The 19,143-nt window shown below is 43.1% G+C and overlaps 1 protein-coding gene across 1 annotated transcript in view; it reads left to right on the forward strand.

The window, feature by feature from the left end:
• KIF5C (kinesin family member 5C) overlaps positions 1–14,375 on the forward strand; it is a 151,485-nt gene extending 137,110 nt beyond the window's left edge. The window contains exon 26 of the mRNA XM_024243602.3: positions 10,700–14,375. The gene's annotated coding sequence lies outside the window, so the exon portion shown is untranslated. The remainder of the gene's footprint in view (positions 1–10,699) is intronic.
• The last annotated feature ends 4,768 nt before the right edge of the window (positions 14,376–19,143 follow it).

Consider the following 19,143-nt stretch of genomic DNA (forward strand, 5'->3'; position numbering starts at 1 on the left):
ACTATTTGGGCGGGCAGACAGACGACTAGGTGACCAGTAAACTTTGTTTAGAAAAACTCTGACTTTGAACATGCAGATGGGAAGAGGTGGCTCTGAACATTGTCCTTGGACTCTAAGCCCTTGCTAGGGTAGCTGGCTCCCAAGGCAGGCAAGCATGCAAGGTGTGAAGCCTGGACCCCTCCTCATCCAGTCCTTTCTGCATCAAGGCAAGAAGGTGAGCAGGAGGGGCTGGAGCCATCACTCAGGGTCCCGGCATGGCCCAGGCTTAGGCTAAAACTTCCAAGGGAAATGCTTTGGTAGTTGCCCCCACACAACTTTTACCTGTGCTGCCCCAGGCAGTGCCAAGGAGCGGGCCAGGGGCTGGTCAGAGTAGTGGGAACAGGAGGGAAGGCAGAGGCAGCCCGCGGGCAGGCAATGTGCCTGCCATCATCTGCCGTCTTCTAGACAGGAAAATGGGAAATGGTCTTGGCGGTGGGCCACCCCATTCCAATCTAATCTCTGCTTCCAATCAGAAATAGAATGAAACTGGAAGTTAGAAAGTTGCTTTTGACTACATATTGTCAGTATCGAGGCTGATACCTGAAGGGAACTCTAAGATCCAGTTGGGCAGCTTAGAACAGAAAAGCCTGAAGCAGTGGTTGTCGAACTTTGGTGGATGTGAGCATCCTTGAGCACCCAGAGGCCCAGGCTCCTTAGAGGAGGAAGGGCCTGGGCTTTGTTTGTCTTTTTAACCAAGTACTCCAGGTGATTCTGATATTCATTGAAGTTTGAAAACTCTCCGTGGTTTATACAGGATGGCAGTTTACGTCTGTCTTATGTAAGGGAAATGTGAAAGTGGTACATCAGTAGTTAAGAATCTCCACAGTGAAAACAGAAACTTAGCCTCTTAACTAGGTTAAGCACGTGCCTGCCTCCTGAACTGAAGGCCAGCTCAAGGTCACCAAATGACTTCAGTTTCAGCCATCATGCCTACATTCCAACTTTAGCAACCAGAGAGGAAGCAGAGAAGAGGCAAAAGCAGCCGTCCTGAATGAATCTCCTTTAAGTAGGCTTCCTGAAGCCCCATGCAGTGCTGATGCCTCCCTTTCCCTAGACAGCACTGAGCCACATGGCCACATCTAGCTGGAAAAGGTAGTCTTTTAGCTGGGCACATCACTACCCCAAAGAAAGGTAATGCTTTTAGAGCAAGGACAGGGAGAGTGGAGGTAGGGGTGGGCAGCTGGCACACTGTGCATTATGAACCACCTAATATGCTGCAGCACTGGGCTAGATGTAATATAGGCATCACCTCATTTGATGAAAGCACACAGAGAGATGTGTATGTGTGTTTCCCAGCAAGACCTTACTAAATATACTGGTCCAGGGATTCTGGGGTCCAGAGATTGTGCAGTGGGACAGTCACCTTCTTCATGGGTTCCAACAAAGGTCTGCCAGTCCCATATTTTATGTAGGCTCCAAACAACCAAATGCTGGCCATTCATCACCAGTGTAGCCTCTTCTCATACAGAAGAGTGAAAATCAGTAGGTCTGGGGAGACTTTCAAGACCTTCGGAGTGAAAGAACCACCCTCACCCATTGTGGCATTTTTTTAAAAATTTTACTTTAAGTTCTGGGATACATGTGCTCAATGTCCAGGTTTGTCACATAAGTATACATGTGCCATGATGGTTTGCTGCACCCATCAACCCATCATCATCTTTTTGAGATGGAGTTTCACTCTTGTTGCCCAGGCTGGAGTGCAATGGCATGATCTCGGCTCACTGCATCCTCTGCCTCCTGGGTTCAAACGATTCTCCTGCCTCAGCCTCCCGAGTAGCTGGGATTACAGGCATGTGCCACCACGCCCAGCTAGTTTTTGTATTTTTAGTAGAGACAGGGTTTCACCATGTTGGCCAGGCTTGTCTTGAACTCCTAACTTCAAGTGATTCCCCCCACCTCAGCTTCCCAAAGTGCTGGGATTACAGGCGTGAGATACTGCACCCAGCTGGCAATTTGTTTCTTTACTCAAAGTGTTACAAGTGGTTTTGATGGTTTTATCTGAATTCAGAGCCTCCTTGACATACCTTCTCCACATAGCTTCAGACACAGCTTCTGTAACTAGGTGCTTCTCTCACCAGGTCACAAAATAAACAGGCCCCCTCTTACAGCTCTCAGGATGGCAGTGTGGCTGAGGGGACTGGCACTGGACAAGGGACCTGGGTTCAGGTGTTAGGTCTTCCACTTCCTTCAAGTTACTTAAACTCAGAGTCTGTTTCCTCATATATGAAATGAGGAAAATCTTTTATCTTGGTCATTGGCATTGACAGAAGGCTTAAATGAGGTCATGCTTCTAAGCCCATAACAATTGCTCAATAAAAATGTTAGCTGCTAGTATAGATGAGCACTGCAGAACGTGGTAGTTGATACATGTTGGTTTATAGTGTCCTTTAGTTCATATAGTTGTTACTAAATGGTTTTTAGTTCCTCTATAGCAATAAATCCTAGCCACTGGGTAGGGAAGGCCTATTTCTAACTGAGTATCCTAGTTGTTGCTATGAACTGATATAACGGCTTTTAAAGATAATATTGGCCGGGCATGGTGGATCATGCCTGTAATCCCAGCACTTTGGGAAGCTGAGGTGGGCAGATCACTTTAGGTCAGGAGTTCAAGACCAGCCTGGCCAACATGGTGAAACTCCTTCCCTACTAAAAATAGAAAAATTAGCTGGGTGTGGACATACACACCTGTAACCCTAGCTACTTGGGAGGTTGAAGTGGAGAATCGCTTGAACCCAGGAGGCAGAGGTTGAAGTGAGCCGAGATTGTGCCACTGCACTCCAGCCTAGGTGACAAAGTGAAAGCCTATCTAAAAAACATATATATATAATTTACTTATCTACAAGCTATGACTATTTTTAAGAAATGACTGGGCATTTGTCAGTGGAGATTAAAAAGGGGTAGTAATCAACAGATTCAGGAATTGCAATTGAAAAGTAAAGAAATGCTCAATCCTTTTTTGAAAAGTAATCGAAAATATGGAATTCATTGCTTAGATGAGAGCAAAGCCTTTTTGAGACGGTATTTCCTGACCTTTGGGATTTTCATTCTGAAGTGTCTCTTCCCTGGGTAGAAATGATCTCAATTGCGTCTTCCCAGCTCTCCTGTGGAGTCAAAGCACATATTCTTACAGCTGGATATCTTTGGAATTTCCTTCTGCTTCATTTCAGGGTTCAAGAATTATAGCCATAATGAGTATTTTCGTTTATTCTCAAGGTTTCAGAGCCTATGAAGATGCCAATATACAAAAATCAAAAGAACCCAGGATAATGCTGGCTTTGATCTTATCTGGTTCAAATCCACAGGGGGCTGCCTCAGGAGAAGATGATCTTTTTCAAACCCCAGAGCTACATATGGGGCAGTGCAGTGCAACCATGTGACATTGGGCAAGTTACTTGATTTCTGTCAGCTTTAGTTTTTCCTACTGGCTAAGTGGGATCAGGCATCAAGAGCCTAGCTCTGTACTTGGTTTCACAGTGAATCAGACAAGAAGGCTGTGTTCTTGTCCAGTGATAAGCTTGGTAGGGGAAGATGGACAGAAAATAAACAAGGTAAATTCAAGTAGTGGTAAGTGCTCAGAAGAAAACAAAAACAGGCTAATGGAATAGGAACACTGTTTTAGAAGAGGGGGTGACATTTAAGTTGAGAACTGAGTGATGAAAAATGCCAGGCACACAGCAACCTGGGAGAAAGTGGTTCGATGATCACTCAAAGGTAGGAATGAATGAGGGTTATTTGAAGAATGTTAGCAAGGCTGATAAGGCAGTAGCTCAGGATCTGGGAGAACCCATCTTCATTAGAGTGGATGGGGAGGGAGTTGAGCCCAAGTAAACGAAGGTGTTGAAACTGTGGGCGAGTTAGAGTGTAACCTAGTGTGAGGGGCCACTGGGGCTGTGGGCATGGGAGCAGCGGGAGCTGGTTCCTGATTAGACAAGGCCACTCTGGGCTGGACCCTGAAGAAGGAGTAGGAATGGGGCAACAGTAAGCACTGGGGGTTGCCTAGGGGGTCACCGTAGGTGGCCATGGGGGAGGGTCCGGTACCAGACCCAGGTGGTGGCAGCAGGGAGAAGTGGCCTGAGTCAGTGCCTGCTTAGAGCTGATTCAGCTGTCAGGCTTACTGATGAGGGCTGAGAGCAAGAAGAGGAGGAAGGAAGGGAATCAAGATAGTTCCTAGATTTTTGTGGGCCCTAGCAATTAGGGAAACATTGGTCCCTTTTTAACCACGCCAGGGAAAATTGGGGGATGAGCAGGTTTTGTGGGAAAGCTCGGTTTCCATCATGTTGCTTATGTGCAGCCTCTCAGACATCCAGCTGAGCCCACCACCCAGGTGGGTGTGTGGAACAGGCGGCTGGATTCGTGGGTCTGGAGCACAGGAGAGAGGCTGAGGTGAGGCCAGGGCTGGAGAGTTGTGACCTGTAGATTGTGTTTATGGCCACTGGTCTGAAGGAGGCAACCTAGAGAAAAGGTGGGCACAGCAGAGAGGGGAGCTGAGGGGCGAGTTGGACCAGGCCTAGGCACTGGAAAATGGGAAGGTCAGAGAAAGGAGGTGGCACCAGCAGAGGGGCCTGAGGATCATGTGGGGGCACCGAGGTCAAGTGAAGACCTTGACCCTAGAAGGAAGGTGGTCAGCTCAGAGCTTGAGTAAGATGACGACAGAGACTGGGTGGTTGAAGAAGGCCAGATGGCGGTGACCTTAGCATGGACTAGACAGAGCAGGTGAGGAAGTGGAGCTGGCAGCTGAACCCACTTTGGGGGTTTTATTAGAAGGAGATCAGAGAAATGGAGCGATGTGGGGTTAAGGTGGGGCTGCGTTGCTTTTCTGTTGTAAGATGGGAGATATTACAGCATAGCTGTGTGTGATGGTGATGGTATAGCCGAGCCGGGCAAAGGAGGAAGCACAGCTGCGGGTGGGCGGTAGATGGGGTGCATTGGGAGGCAAGATCCAGCTCACCTTAGAGCTTGTTTTCTCGTGCAGGCAAGAAGCCAGATGATCAGCTGAGAGGGAGGGAGGAAGCAGGGTCTTGCTCTTGAGACCAGAGACGGTGTAAAATCGACCTCTCAGGCAGTGCTGAGTCCTTCTTTGCAGCCCCACACTTAATGTAGACACCTGATTAAACATCTGCCTAGCTCCCTGGTTTTGAGAGCCCTGGAGATCCACTTCATTTCCAGGCAGTGCTTTGGCAAGCCAGGGGACTTGTTCAAATGTCTCCACCAGATGGCGCCAGTGGGGCATTGCTGAAACCTTAGATGTTTTCTGAAAGACTGAAGGCAGAATGGTCTTTTTTCTTGGTTTTCCTATATTTAGACCATTTTGTCTCAAACTTGAGTAGTAAATAGAGTACTTTGAAAGGAATACAATTCTCACAGATCCCCAGAGTTGATTTAAATTATTTTATTATAATACAATTTGCACATTGTGAACAGTATACATTCCCTACTTACAGATCTTATACAACTGTCACGTCAAAACAAATTTAGAAATTAAATTGCAATAAAACCACAAATAAAAAGTCCAAACCACCAAACTTCACATAATTTAATGAAAGAAGGGCTTTTTCTGAAAATAAAGAGCTAGGTGCAATGCGACCCCGGAGTGCGTTGCTTCTTGTAGAGTTTGGGATGCCTGTTTTTTGTGTGTCGTGGTGTGACTCAATTCTTTCACTCCTATACTCCCAGCACTCTGAGAGGCTGAGGCAGGAGGATGGCTTGAGCTCAGGAGTTTGAGACCAGCCTGGGCAACTTAGCAAGACCTTGTCTTTACTAAAAATAAAAAAATTAGCCAGGTGTGGTAGTGCATGACTGTAGCTCCAGTGACTTGGGAGGGTGAGCTGGGAGGATCATTTCAACTGGAGAGTTTGAGGCTGCAGTGAGCTGTGATCATGCCACCACACTCTAGCCTGGGTGACAGAGTGAGATCCTGCCTCAAAAATAAATAAACAAATAAAAACAAATACATGAAGATTAGCCTAGTGCCTGGCACTGAACAAGCACTCTGTGCTCATCTGTGTTGTCCTCATCACCTGATCCTGTCGCCTCATTCTACATCCCAAAGAGGCGGGATGAGCTGTCAAGATCCCATAACTGTGAGTGGTAGATCCTGGGCTAAGAGCGATGATCTTCTCCGCAACAGTTCTCAAAGTTCTTGGCCTTAGGACCTTTTCTCCTCTTAAAAAGGATCAATAGACTGGGTATGGTGGCTCACGCCTATAATCCCAGCACTTTGGGAGGCCAAGGCAGGAGGATCACTTGAGGCCAGGAGTTTGAAACCAGCCTTAGTGAGACTCTGTCTCTATAATAATAATAAAAAAATAAAATAAATTAAAGATTAGCTAGGTATAGTGGCGTATGCCTGTAGTCCCAACTACTTGGGAGGCTGACGTGGGAAATTGAGCCCAGTAATTTGAGGCTGTAGTGAGCCATGTTTGTTCCACTGCACTCCAGTCTGGGTGACAGAATGACAGTCTTTCTCAAAAAAACAAAAAAGGATCAATGAGTTTATATATATATGGGTTATATTTATTGATATGTATCATATTAGAAATTAAAGCAAAATATTTAGAATACTGCCAGGTTCATTTAAAAAATAGTAATAAGCCCATACATGTTACCATAAATGTGATTTGTAATGAAAACAACTATTTTCAAAACAAAAAATAGCCAAATGGCATTGTTTTACATTTTTGCAAATCTCTCTGATGCCTCGTTATTTAATAGATGGCAGCTGGATTCCGCCAGCTGTTTCTGCATTCTGTCTGTTGCGGTGTGCTGTTTTGGTTGAAATATATAAAGATAATCCCTCCTCGTCACACCAGACAAGATTCTTGGCCATTGGACAGCTAAGAAAACTGTGGAATGGGGAAGTTGGGATCATAGTGCCCGTATCACAGGCTTGTCTGGGATTGAATGAGAGAATGTGAAAGAAGAGAGAAAAAAGTCTTAGAAGAGTACCTGGCAAAAATTAGGCCCCCGTGCATGTTAGCTAATGTTAAAGTGGTCATGGGAACAGACCTGAAAAGGACAGCTGAGGTGGGACTGCAGGGAGAGAGGACAGAAATAACTGTAGTAGGTGCTGCTGTGGCAGAGGACTTTGAAACTGGCGATCTCAACCCAAAGAAGGGAATTGTGGGGCACCCGGAGGCAAGAATTCCTGATTCTGTCTACAGCACAGTAGGCTCCTCCACTTTAATACTCCTCAGCTTCATGGTTCTCAGAGTCACAAATTGAGAGCAACTAAAATTGTTCCTCCACAGCAGATTGTACCAAAGCTCCAATGAGATAAATCTACTTCTATTCAGCAGTGATAAGTAGAGTACAATTGGTAATTCTTATAATGTGGGGATCGAATTATAAAAAGGCAAAAGAAAAACTAAAACTATGTACTGTTTGGATTAAGCTTAAATCCACTGCAAGCAATTGCAAAAGCCCAAGTTGGGGGTGAAAACGGTCTCTAAATACTTCTTGCAAAACCCTTGTATAATTAACTTCCTTCATTAGCTTTCCCCACCCCTTCTAAAGAAAGGTGATTTTATTTCCTCCTAAATCTGGTCACACATTGCCACTTTGAATTACCATCTCCAGTTTGGCAGAGTGCCAGGGGAAGTCCTAGAGCAGGTCAGTTGGTCCAGTCCCCTGCCTCTAAGTGAGTGAGTGGCTACTTGGAAGAGCGTCAACAGGACTGGGTTTTAAAGATTCTCCAGACTCCTCAGTCTCTCTGGGATTAGAACAGACAGAAATGCTTTATCTCAGGGCAAAACCATTTACCTTTAAAATTTATATCTATTTTCTCCCATGAATTTATCTAAGGATACGAAGATCCAGATAGTGGGAAGGATAGATGGGAGCATCCTACTGGAATCCATGTTTCTTGGGCCTGCTGAAAAGACTTCTCAGCAGACAGGCCTGTAGAGATCCTTAACTGGGGATGAAGAGGAATGCTGCATCCTAGTAAAGAAAGGACCCTTTATTGGCAGAGTTCCTGTGCTTTTCCTCTCCTCTTTCACGCTCCTTGAGGTGACTAAACTAAGCAGGTGGGGCCTCCTTTGTGGCCCCATGTTTCTTCCAAACTATGAGCCAAAACCTGCTGAATCTTGCCCAGCGGGGATCGGGGGCTTAGACTGAAAGGTCTGCCAGGGGGAAATCATGTCTGCTGGAGTTACTGAGGCCGCCCCATTGCATTTGTGTCTAGTGCTTGCTGTGTCAACACGGTTTGGCTGCAAACATTGCATCAGGCCATAATCCCACAATCCAAGGTATGTGCCGGCACCTCTCTGCCTCCAGGCACGCAGGACGGCCATCTCAACCGACCAAGGGCATCTTATCTGACCAGGGGGATAGCATGCGTGGAGAAACGAACCTGTGAGAAAGTGAAATGGCAATTTCAGTGGTGGCATTCAGGCAGCACTCCTATTGGTTTTCAGCTCAAAATGGATTTTTTAAATAACAACTATGACCATGCTTTTAGGTTTTTCACTTCTAATACTGACAATAAGCCCAAAATTTCACCAGAAAGGCCATGTTCTTCCCAAAGACATCTTACTCTCTGTGACTTCTAAAAATCACAGAAATATCACCCTCTAGGGTTGTTTAAGCCCTTCTTAGTTGTGTAGCTTTGCCACTGTAGGTGATTATACCAAATGAGTTCTGTGAATATTTTTTCTTGTCAGTGAAGAGGTGTTTTTGTTTTTGTTTTTGTGAGACTGAGTCTCACTCTGTCACCCAGGCTGGAGTGAAGTGGCATGATCTTGGTTCACCGCAACCTCTGCTTCCCATGTTCAAGCGATTCTCCTGTACATGCCACCATGCCGGGCTAATTTTTGTATTTTTAGTAGAGATGGGGTTTCACCATGTTGGCTGGGCTGGTTTCAAACTCCTGACCTCAAGTGATTCACCTGCCTTGGCGTCCCAAACCAAAGTGCTGGGATTATAGGCATCAGCCACTGCACTTGGCCAAGAGGTGGTATTTTTAAAAATAATGTGTTGTTCTGTTTTTTTTTTTTCTACTCAGTTTCTGTTATTTATTTCTTCTCCCTTTTTCACCCACTTTGCTTTTATCTGCTTTTATAACCCCTTTCTAGACTGAGAATTTTTCTATTTATATGTAACTTACATACTGCTGATTTATACAAAATATGTGAGGTTGCTTACAATATTATAACATATAAATCAGGAGAGTGAAGAAAAAAAAGAGCATGGTAGCGGGAATCTGAGATATTACCACAGTTGAGCACCAAATGTTGATATAAGCCTTCTAGAGGCAAAACAGAAAGCATAATGCATAATGTGTCAGGTTACAGAGGGCGTTTTTTTTTTTTTTTTTTTAAATCAAAAGAGAAGTTGGGCTTTTCTTAGTGGCTGTCGTATTTCCAGTACCAGGTAATTCCATGTATTTCTTAAGGATGAGGCTCTACCTCCCTCTTTTGTCATCCCTGTCCCCATCCCCTAGACTACCATGAGCTCTGCACAAAACCCATAGCAAGATCTCAGAGCTAGGGCCTCCAGCTGGTGACAGGAAGCAGAGCCTTTCAGTGTCTTCTGAAAGTTGAGCTTACTGGTGTTGGGTACAGGCTGACAGAGGCCACTCAGGCTGGTCTAGACGTTCATCCTGGAGATGCACCTAGCACCAGCCGAACCTCTGGTGGGAAGTGGAATGAAATGGAAGGGGGTGGTCTTTTGGAGAATCTTATTATCCGACAGAAACGAAGCATACCTTTGGGAACTGGGAACCTCTTTCTACAGAGAGCCTGGGTTAGGGGCCCTGTTGCACCTGCTTGCTATCCTAAGTGCAGGCAAATGAGAAATGTTTTAATTCCCCCCTAGGAATGAGAAAATGCATTATGTTACTTTGAATATCCATAGCTTCAACAGATACTGTCTTATGGAAGAGAATGTTGAGACTGTCAAGACTAAATACTTAAAGCAAAATGAGGAAATAGGAGGTTGTGCTGTTCATGTGCCACTATCCACATGTGTCTTTTGAGCTTTCAAAATGTGGCTAAGTCCAAATTGAGATGGGCTGAAAGTGTAAAATATACACCAGATTGCAAACACTATTGTGTGAAAAAAAAAATCTCAGTAGTAATATTGTAATGTAAACGATCTCAACATGTAATACCAGTTACATGTTGAAATACTATTTAGGCTATATAAAATATATTACAATTAATCTTACCTATTTCTTTTCACTTTTTAATGTAGCCACTAGAAAATTTAAAATTAAATATGTGGCTTGGCTGGGCACGGTGGCTTACACCTGTAATCCCAGCACTTTGGGAGGCCGAGGTGGGTGGATCACCTGAGGTCAGGAGTTTGAGACCAGCCTGGACAACATGGTGAAACACCGTCTCTACTAAAAATACAAAAATTAGCTGGGTGTGGTGGCACACCCTTGTAATCCCAGCTATTTGGGAAGCTAAGGCAGAAGAATCACTTGAACCCGAGAGGCAGAGGTTGCAGTGAGCTGATATCGCGCCATTGCGCTCCAGCCTGGGTGACAAGAGTGAAACTCCATCTCAAAAACAAACAAACAAAAAATATGTGGCTCGTATTATATTTGTATCCGACAGCTCTGGTCTAAACATCTAGAATTAAACAAAACTTTTTTGAGGAGTAAATTTCTACTGTGTTTTCTAATTCCTGTGTTCTCTCTTTGGTTCTCTTTCAACAGATATGACTCCATGTAGCATGTCAAGGACTACATTAATCACCAATTCCTTTATTTTTGTCCCCCCTACAGTTTCCTTTTTTTTTTTTTTTTTTATACTTGCTTACTCCAGCCATCTGCAGTACACCAGTTTCAGGTCTTTTGAGCTGTGTAGAGTTTCTGTGTGTACAGATGTGTGCTCGGACTTTTCTCTTTTTGAGAAATCTGAAGGAGATGGTTGCAGAAGATCCACTTACTACTCAGAACCATTACCACCGACTCGGCCTCCGGGGTGTTGGGTGGTTTCTGGGTGGTTCCTGGAGCCTCCTCTGGGCAGTGCACTGTCCCATCTGTACGCCCTAATGTGCCATTCCCTAGAGGGGAACAACCAAGTGCCGTGGAGGCAGATGATCATGCTCTGCCTCAACTGTCTGGTTTCCTGTAAAATAAACACATTGTTTTATATTTTTAGGGAACAAAAAGTGCTGCTATAGGGTTCAAAGTTTTCATTCTGAACACTTTTCCGAAACAAATTACCCCAAAGACACATTTTGAATATCCTGGTCACATCTTTGGATCTGTAAAATATACCTTTTAGTATGGCACCTGTTAAAATGCAAAGCAAATTTCTTTGGGGCAGAAAAACAATCTGACAGTAGCAGTGTAGAATTTGTTCATTCAAGTACATCTGTGTAAATGCAAAAAGTCATAAAATTCACCTCCGAGCTGCTTGCTTTTGAACCTGCAGCAACTAGTCTTAGCCGGCCCGGTTTGAACGTCATTCTTTCAGAAGTGCTGAAAATGCTGCGAAGTTGGATAAGTGGAAATGTGGCTGCCCCTCTCCTCACTACTTCCTCTCTGATCATTCTGGAGCTTGCATTGGGAATGGCTGCTTTCTCTAACCATTTTCAGCTTGAGTGGGTATTGCTGAAGAAATCCAACATCATTCCATCAGTTGAAAAAGGAAGCCTTGGGGAGAAAGTACTTGACAAAATTTTGTTCTTTGTGCTTGTGTATGAATAAGTTGCCATGAGTAAGTTATTATTTTAACCCATAATTGCTGACTGTTTATATGAATTCTTTCTTTGGCACCAAATAGGTTTCATCTTCTTAGGCACAATTAGAAAAAAATCCACATAGATGGATATTTTACATTTAGTTATTGCTTTATCCAAATACATGAATCTAAAGCTGAATCAACCCTTACTTCCAGTTGTGCTTATTAAGAAGATCAATTTCCAAGTAGTAAAGTTTTCAGGGAAACTGTGCTGCTATTTGTTTTGACAAATTTGGGGGTAAGTCAATGACAACCAAACCAATCTCGGTGGAAACTCCTATCCTATCATGTTGTGTGCCCAAGATGAGTGAGCTGGCACTGTGCCCTGAAGCTTTCACCACTGTAATGAAATATATGCCAGGGGAGACTTTGGGCTTTTCTCATGACTGTGTGGGTTGAAGGTAGTTCAAGTGTGTGTGTGTGTGTGTGTGTGTGTGTGTGTGTGTGTGTAAAGTGCTAAGAACTGTGCATTGACATACAAACATTTCTTGTATAAAATTTCCCTAGCAAAGCAAACCTACTTTGACTTAATTTATTTGTTAAATGTTGCACTTTGTTTGTGTATGTTTTGTTTTTGGTGGGGAATAAGGAGAGAGAGGAGGACAAATTCTACTGAAGTATTTATTTCGTGAAGATGGCAATTTTGCATTTGTTTAAATTTTTTTCATTCTTTAATTTTATTATCAGTGCCAGCCCAATATACCTGCTCCATCATTATTTGCAGTCTGATAAAAGGGTCCTTGTGGGGCAGGTTTTGCAAAGCTTATCAGGTAATAACATATGCCACATAACCTTGTTAATATGTTTGCTTCTGATTTGGGAAGCTAAACATTGGTGTTTGAGAGGATTGCCAATTATTAATTGTCATTACCACTACTCTCCATTACTTTTTGTTTGGAAATTGAACAAAGGTCAGTAATGGTTTTTGGCTCTTGTTAATATCCATCATAAAATAGATTGTTTTAGATTCTTTCCAGAGTGATTTTTCCCTGGGTACCCCCTTTCTACTTCTAAAGAATTGCTTGGCACTTTCATGTTTCAAAGGGAAACATTCACTTGTAGTTCCATTTTACTTGATGTCTACAAGGGACTGACAACATTCGCTTTACTTTTATTCACAGAGAAAGTTGGCTTTGATGTCTCTTAAAGATAATTCTGCTAGTTGCTGATCAGCCAGTCAGTTCACCTAGCTTCAATCTTTATAGGACTTCTAATCTAATTTTCCTATACTGTGACTAAAATGGAGGCAAATTATTGGAATGGATTATTCAAATGGATCCTTAAATATTGCTATGTATAATAAGCCAGTTATTACATCAGGACCATGTTCTCTGTAGGCCACTTTCTAAAAAAGCCACATATGTGCAATTTTCAGGTTTTTAGACTATTGCTCCCTGTACTTTAAATGTAAAAACCACACTTCTGAACAACTAAGCTCATGAACATGATTTTGGTTATATGCAGCTTTTGACTAGCATGTACTGTGTCTTTTTCTCCTCTATGAATAATTTTATATTTCATGCTACTTCTTGAAAGTTTACTCTTTGATGCTCTAAGAGAACAGCCAGATGGTTTATATGAATAATCTTTATCTGCAGGATGGGGATTGGTAAATTAGGAGAATGTTGTTTGAGATATCAAGATTTATGGTTGGGAACTAAAATATATAATGCCAAATGTGTTTTTGTCAATTACTAGAGAATTCTGTGCAAACATATCATCTCTTCAAATGCTGCACACTTTGCTTTTGTTAAACAGCAGGTAGTAGACAGAACAATAACAGTTTCGCATTAAGACTTTTAAAGGAAATAGAATCATGTGATTAAGAAATCAGAATTTATAGATATATTGGGATAAATGAAGAAATAAAAATGCTTGTCTAGAACGTAGCATCTAGTGACTTTTTAAAGCCCTAAAGTTTACATAAAGAAGCTCTAGTTCTTACAGAAATAACTGAAAGCAAATAAAAGTTCTTAACAATCCCCTCTTTCGAAGTGCATTTTTTTTAAGCAGGGCAGGAGACATTTGGACTCTAGCTATATGACATATTGGGAAAGGCAGAGGGTGGAGGGAAGATTTCACTTCATTGTCTAGCCCAGAATCTTGAGCAAGCTAAAGAAACCATCATAATCTAAAATTGCTTCATTTAACACTAACAATTTAGACTTTTTAAACCAAGCATTGAATAATGGCTGGATAACTGCCGAAGTAAGCGCCGCTCCACGAAGTCTGCTTACTTATTTAAAAATTGTGTATCAGTTTTAAATACTGTTCATTGTGTGCAGATATAAGGGGAATAGGGCATTCTGTAGAATTATACATGTCTAGTTTGTAAAGTGTGTCCTGTGTACTGCAGATGTGTGTTCTCTGGGCTTTATGTATCTGTACAGTAGCTTTCACATTAAAAAAATTGTGGACAAACTTGTCCGGGGGGTTTGAGGGGAGAATGGTGGTTTATATCAGTAACGATGCTGTACTATAGTCCATGTAACAAAACGTCTGGAAGTCATCCTCCTCTGGCCCACGGAAAATTTTGGTAATCTTCTAGGTTCTAAAATGAAGATGTATGGGTACTCTGGCAGACTGCATGTTGTATAATTTGAAAAATACTAAAAGTGGAAAATAAAATTGAATTAAACTTTGGCTGGTCTGTTTCTCCTTATTTGAGCCACCCTGAAGGTATGGTCATTGGAGATGTCAGTGCCTGTGTGAGGATGAGCCATTTTCTGGCCTCAAAAGAGTTCACTTCAAGTGAGCAGGTGCCCCAATACACAGCATAAGCAAAGTCAACCTTGACCATTTTTGCTTTTACTTTTCTTAAATATCCGCTCTAATTTTTTCTTTCATTTCAGAACTAAGAAAACTTGACATTTGTCACTTCAATTCTGAAAAGATAGCAACTGTTGTAAAAAAAAAAAAGTGTCTTATTAGCTTTTTTACAAAGTAGGATTGACTGAAAGCTCAGTAGAGCAGTGTATTCACTGACTATCTGAATTTCTTTTTGCCTGAGAATGGCATTAATTCTCCGCCAAATGAATTGGAGCCCTGTTTGCATATGTTGAAAGATTATCAGCATCTTTTGAGGATTGGGGTGTTTATAGTCCTGTTTAACCTACTGATTCTTAGCATTAATGTACAGGTCTGAGATCTCGTGAGAGGACACCGGAGCATGAATCCTTTGGGGGCTAACCAGTGCCAGGACACAGGATAATTTTTTTTCTGCTCTCATAACAAGGAGACTTCCCTACCTTGGGACACTAGAATCGTGTGACCATGCATGACATTGTGCATGTAAAGCATCCTCATTCTTGTGCTTGGCTTGATTAATGGTGCATGAGAGCCAGACAGTAAACCTCTTTCCCTTAATTGATTAAAAATGTGAAGGATAGATGTCAAGTGAATGTGTAATTAAGGGCACTGCAAATGGTGTGCTTTTATGCTGTCTTATCCATCTTTTTTGAAGTTGTTATTCTCCCAAGAACTCTGAAGAAGTTTCCAGATATCAGATTGTTAAAAGTGACTTATGTAGTAAACTTCAAACGTGGTGGTTGAATATTCAGCCGATGCCTGTGTGTTTTAGATGGGAGAGCAGTTCTCTGAAAGAAACAGATTACAAAGCAAATTTCAATATCAATGGGAAATGACCCCCACAGATCCCAGAACACAGCGGCTCTGCGATGCAGTCAGACTGCATTGATGCCAGTGTTCTCTTGGTTCCTGCAAACCTTTCTTGAGGTTTCTTGTTTCACCAAGCTCTGAACTGGGCTCTGGCTTTGCCTCAGAAGCACAGAGCTGGAGCATCTGTGGGAGAAGGTGGAACTGGAGCAATAATCTGCAAAGGCAGTTACTGGTGATGTGTGTATTGGCAGGTTTCATTCTAGCATTTGTGACAGGTCGTGTCTTGTTATTAGTCTTGTGTACATAATACACTGAACAGAGGTAGGAGACACCTCTTGGATGACACATTAGTTGAAAATGTGGGCTGACTTGACAAAAGTCATCCTGAGTCATGGAGTTTTCACTTTCCTTTTGGTGTTTGGTGGTTCTTCGTCCAATTTGCAAAGAAAACACAAATCTCTCTATGGGGTTAGTTGGGTTCAAAATAATTTTTAAAAATCCCATAGGTAACCACTGTTGGTGGTCTTTCTGCCTCCATTATCCTGGATGGCAAAGGCTGGGATTCTCCATCTGCTTTGCTTCAAGAGCAGTTTGTTCTGGACTTCCAGGAGGCCCTCTTTGCCATCGAGCACCTTTCAACCCTTCACCCTTCCCCATGCCCAGATCACAAATGATTCTCATAGTATAGCTGTTCAAGATTTATCTACAACAATATTTTATTCCTTCAGAATGTAATTAGAGAAATCGACAAACTTGTTCTGGATGAAACGAAACAGCATCAGAATCTCATAATGCTCAGAAAGCTACAATAAGCAGTCAGCTATTTCCAGGGCACTATTCTGGCTGTGTGCCAGACACTGTTTTAAATGCTTTACATGTATTAATCCATCTAATCTTCCTAATAACCCCATGAGGAATGCACCATTATCTCTCCTTTACAGGTAAGGAAACAGGCGCAGAGAGGTTAAGTAGCTTGCCCAAGGTCTCACAGCTGGCAAGAGGAGGCGCCAGGATTGAAACCCACACAGTCTGGTTCTAAGGTTCATGCTCTCAACAAGTAGTAATACTGCCTCTCTGAATAGTGATTGGGATATACATATGTGTGTGTGTGTACCTCTCTCACTCACTCTCTCTCTATAGTGATAAGCAGCAGTCAACCTCAAAAACCCTTTTGTAAAGAATGTATACAAAGCTTTATGCCTTTGCAACTTTTCTGTCCTCTCCTTTCATTGGAATCTGAGACCTCATTGTTATTTGAATTACTTTAAGCAATCAAATGCATCTAGGAAAGAAATAATAGTGAAGGAGGATGCCTCACAGCAAAGGTGCCTGATGACACTGAACTCTACAGGAAGGCTGCGTTTCAGTAGTGCCCTTGTCAGAATCTTTTTCATACATAACATACTTAGAAGAAGTGTAGCCATTACTCTGTCAGTTTTCAAATTGTGTGTCATAAGAATTTAACTTATCATCCATGTGGATTTTTTTTTCTTTAAGATACTAATTCTCTCTGTCTGCATTAAAACATGTATAACCTATATTCTTCTGCTTCTTCAGTAAAAAGCTCTCAGTACTCTCTTGCCCCACCTGAAATGGCTCTCGGGGAAGAGCTGAGGGGCACTGGATGGGTTTCCTCTCATTCCCAGGGATGTGTGAGGCCTCAGACGAGGCTGTCCCCTACCTCACCTCTGGCCCCATCATGATGATTAATAGGATCTCGTTTTAGAGCTTTAGGTTTTAGAAAAAAGAAACATGCCAATCATACCACACATGCATGTGCAAGTCCAACGACAGAAGGCTGAAAACAGTGGGGTTCCCTTACGAGCTCCTCCCTTTACCTGTGCCTCTCCTGTCTGAGGGTGTTCTGATGGGCTACTGGGGAGCAAGGCTGGTGGCAGATGTGTCTAGGTGACACGATGCTGACTCCGTCAGCCAGCGTCCACCTGGCTGCCTGCCTGCAGACCGCAACCTCCAGCCCAGTGTCCTTGCTGCCCTGCAGCACCTTTCTGGGACCTACATGCAACAGCAAAATACCTCTGGAGTACTGGCTGGCAGGCAGTGGTACTACTGAGTAATTCCACATGGAAAGAATGATGCATGCGGGACCTGGATCCGACTCTCACCTTCCCATCCACCGGCTGGGGGATTGTGGTCCAGTGGTTTAACTATGCAGAGTCTCAGTGAGCTCATCTCTATACCTGAATTTAGCCCACGATGCTCCATTCTTCACAGTGCCTTTCAGGGATCAGATAAGAAACTGTAGGAAGACATTTTATAGCAGTGCTACTCAAATATAAGGGATTGTTATTGTCAAAAACTTCCTAGGAGAATATATGTTCATCTTGGACCCCAGCTATTGCCTTCTACCTAGCATCACCAATACTCAGAGTAGAAGAGGAGAGAATATGCGGAGACATTGGGAATTGTCTGATTCTACCCAGTGACATCAAATCTCTTTGTAGCTCTCCATGTAGGGTTCTTTCTTTTCCCACTGTCTTGGTCAGTTGGGGCTGCTATAACAAAGTGCCATAGACTGGGAGGCTTATAAACAACACACATCTAGTTTTCATGTTTTGGAGGCTGGAAGTCCAAGTTCAGGGTGCCAGCCAGCACAGTCAAGTTCTGGTGAAGACTTCTTCCTGGTTGTGGACTCCTGACTTCTTGCTGTGTCCACACATGGTGGAAGGGAGGGGAAAGCTCTCTGGGGTCCCTTTTATAAGGGCACTGGACTTATTCATGACTAATGACTAATAAACTCATCGTGATGACCTAATCACCCCAAAAGGCTCTACCTGCTAATATCATCACATTGGATTAGGAGTCCAGCATATTAATTTTGGGGAGACACAAACATCCAGTTCATTGTACCCACTTCTCCACCCTCTTTCCTCTTGGGGGAAAACCCACTCTTAGGCTATTTCATGAGTAGAGAATATGACATACCCTCTGAAGTATGGTGCAGGGAATAGGGTTTCAGGCTAGTTTCCACGCTCTATGCCTTGTGGCTTTTCACACCAGAGGGCTCAGGTAAGTGCCCTTCACTCAGTGTCCTGCTGCTGGATCATGAATCAAGTCCATTCAGTTTCCCATACATGGAGGCAGAAGCCCAGTAATCACGGTTAATGCTGAGAGATGAAATCCCAGCAGAATATTTGTAGGAGTTTAACAAGTTCCCCAAAGGGATATTAGAGACGCTCAAGGAGTCACTTAGCCGAACCAGCACACAAAAGCTCATTCGGCTTCTGCCAGCATCTGGAAACAAGGTGTCTGCTTCCCTTCCATAACCCACGTATTGGAAAGTTCCTGTCCCAGCACCCACAGCAGAGGCAGGAACCCACTGTTCAGTGCAAGCTGACTCTGTCCACTTGCGGGCCTGCTGCTTCTAAATACCAGATGACTATGATCAGGGCCTCTGCTTTAAATGTTTTGTCTCCAGACTGTCATAAACCCATGAGAACATCAAAATCCAAAGAGTTGAAGTCACATGTTCAAGACCACTTTGTTAGTTTTGACTGCAGAGCTCAGATTCCGTCTCTTACAGTCCTCTGCTTGTCCATCTCAGTGGTACGGGTTGGAAGCTGCTGTAGAACCCCGCTCCCAATATTCCCTGTGAGTTGTTGTCAACAAATAGTGCTTTCCAAATAGCTTTCCATTTCATATATTGAACAAATAAATTGGAGAGTTCTTAAAGAAATAAAGAGTACATCACCAGGACTTAGAAGAGAAGACTATGAGGGACATTGAGAATCATCTGGTTCCACCCAGTGAGGTCAAATGACTCACCCTGCACCAT

This window comes from Pongo abelii, chromosome 11, assembly GCF_028885655.2.
Source record: "Pongo abelii isolate AG06213 chromosome 11, NHGRI_mPonAbe1-v2.0_pri, whole genome shotgun sequence".
NCBI lineage: Eukaryota > Metazoa > Chordata > Mammalia > Primates > Hominidae > Pongo > Pongo abelii.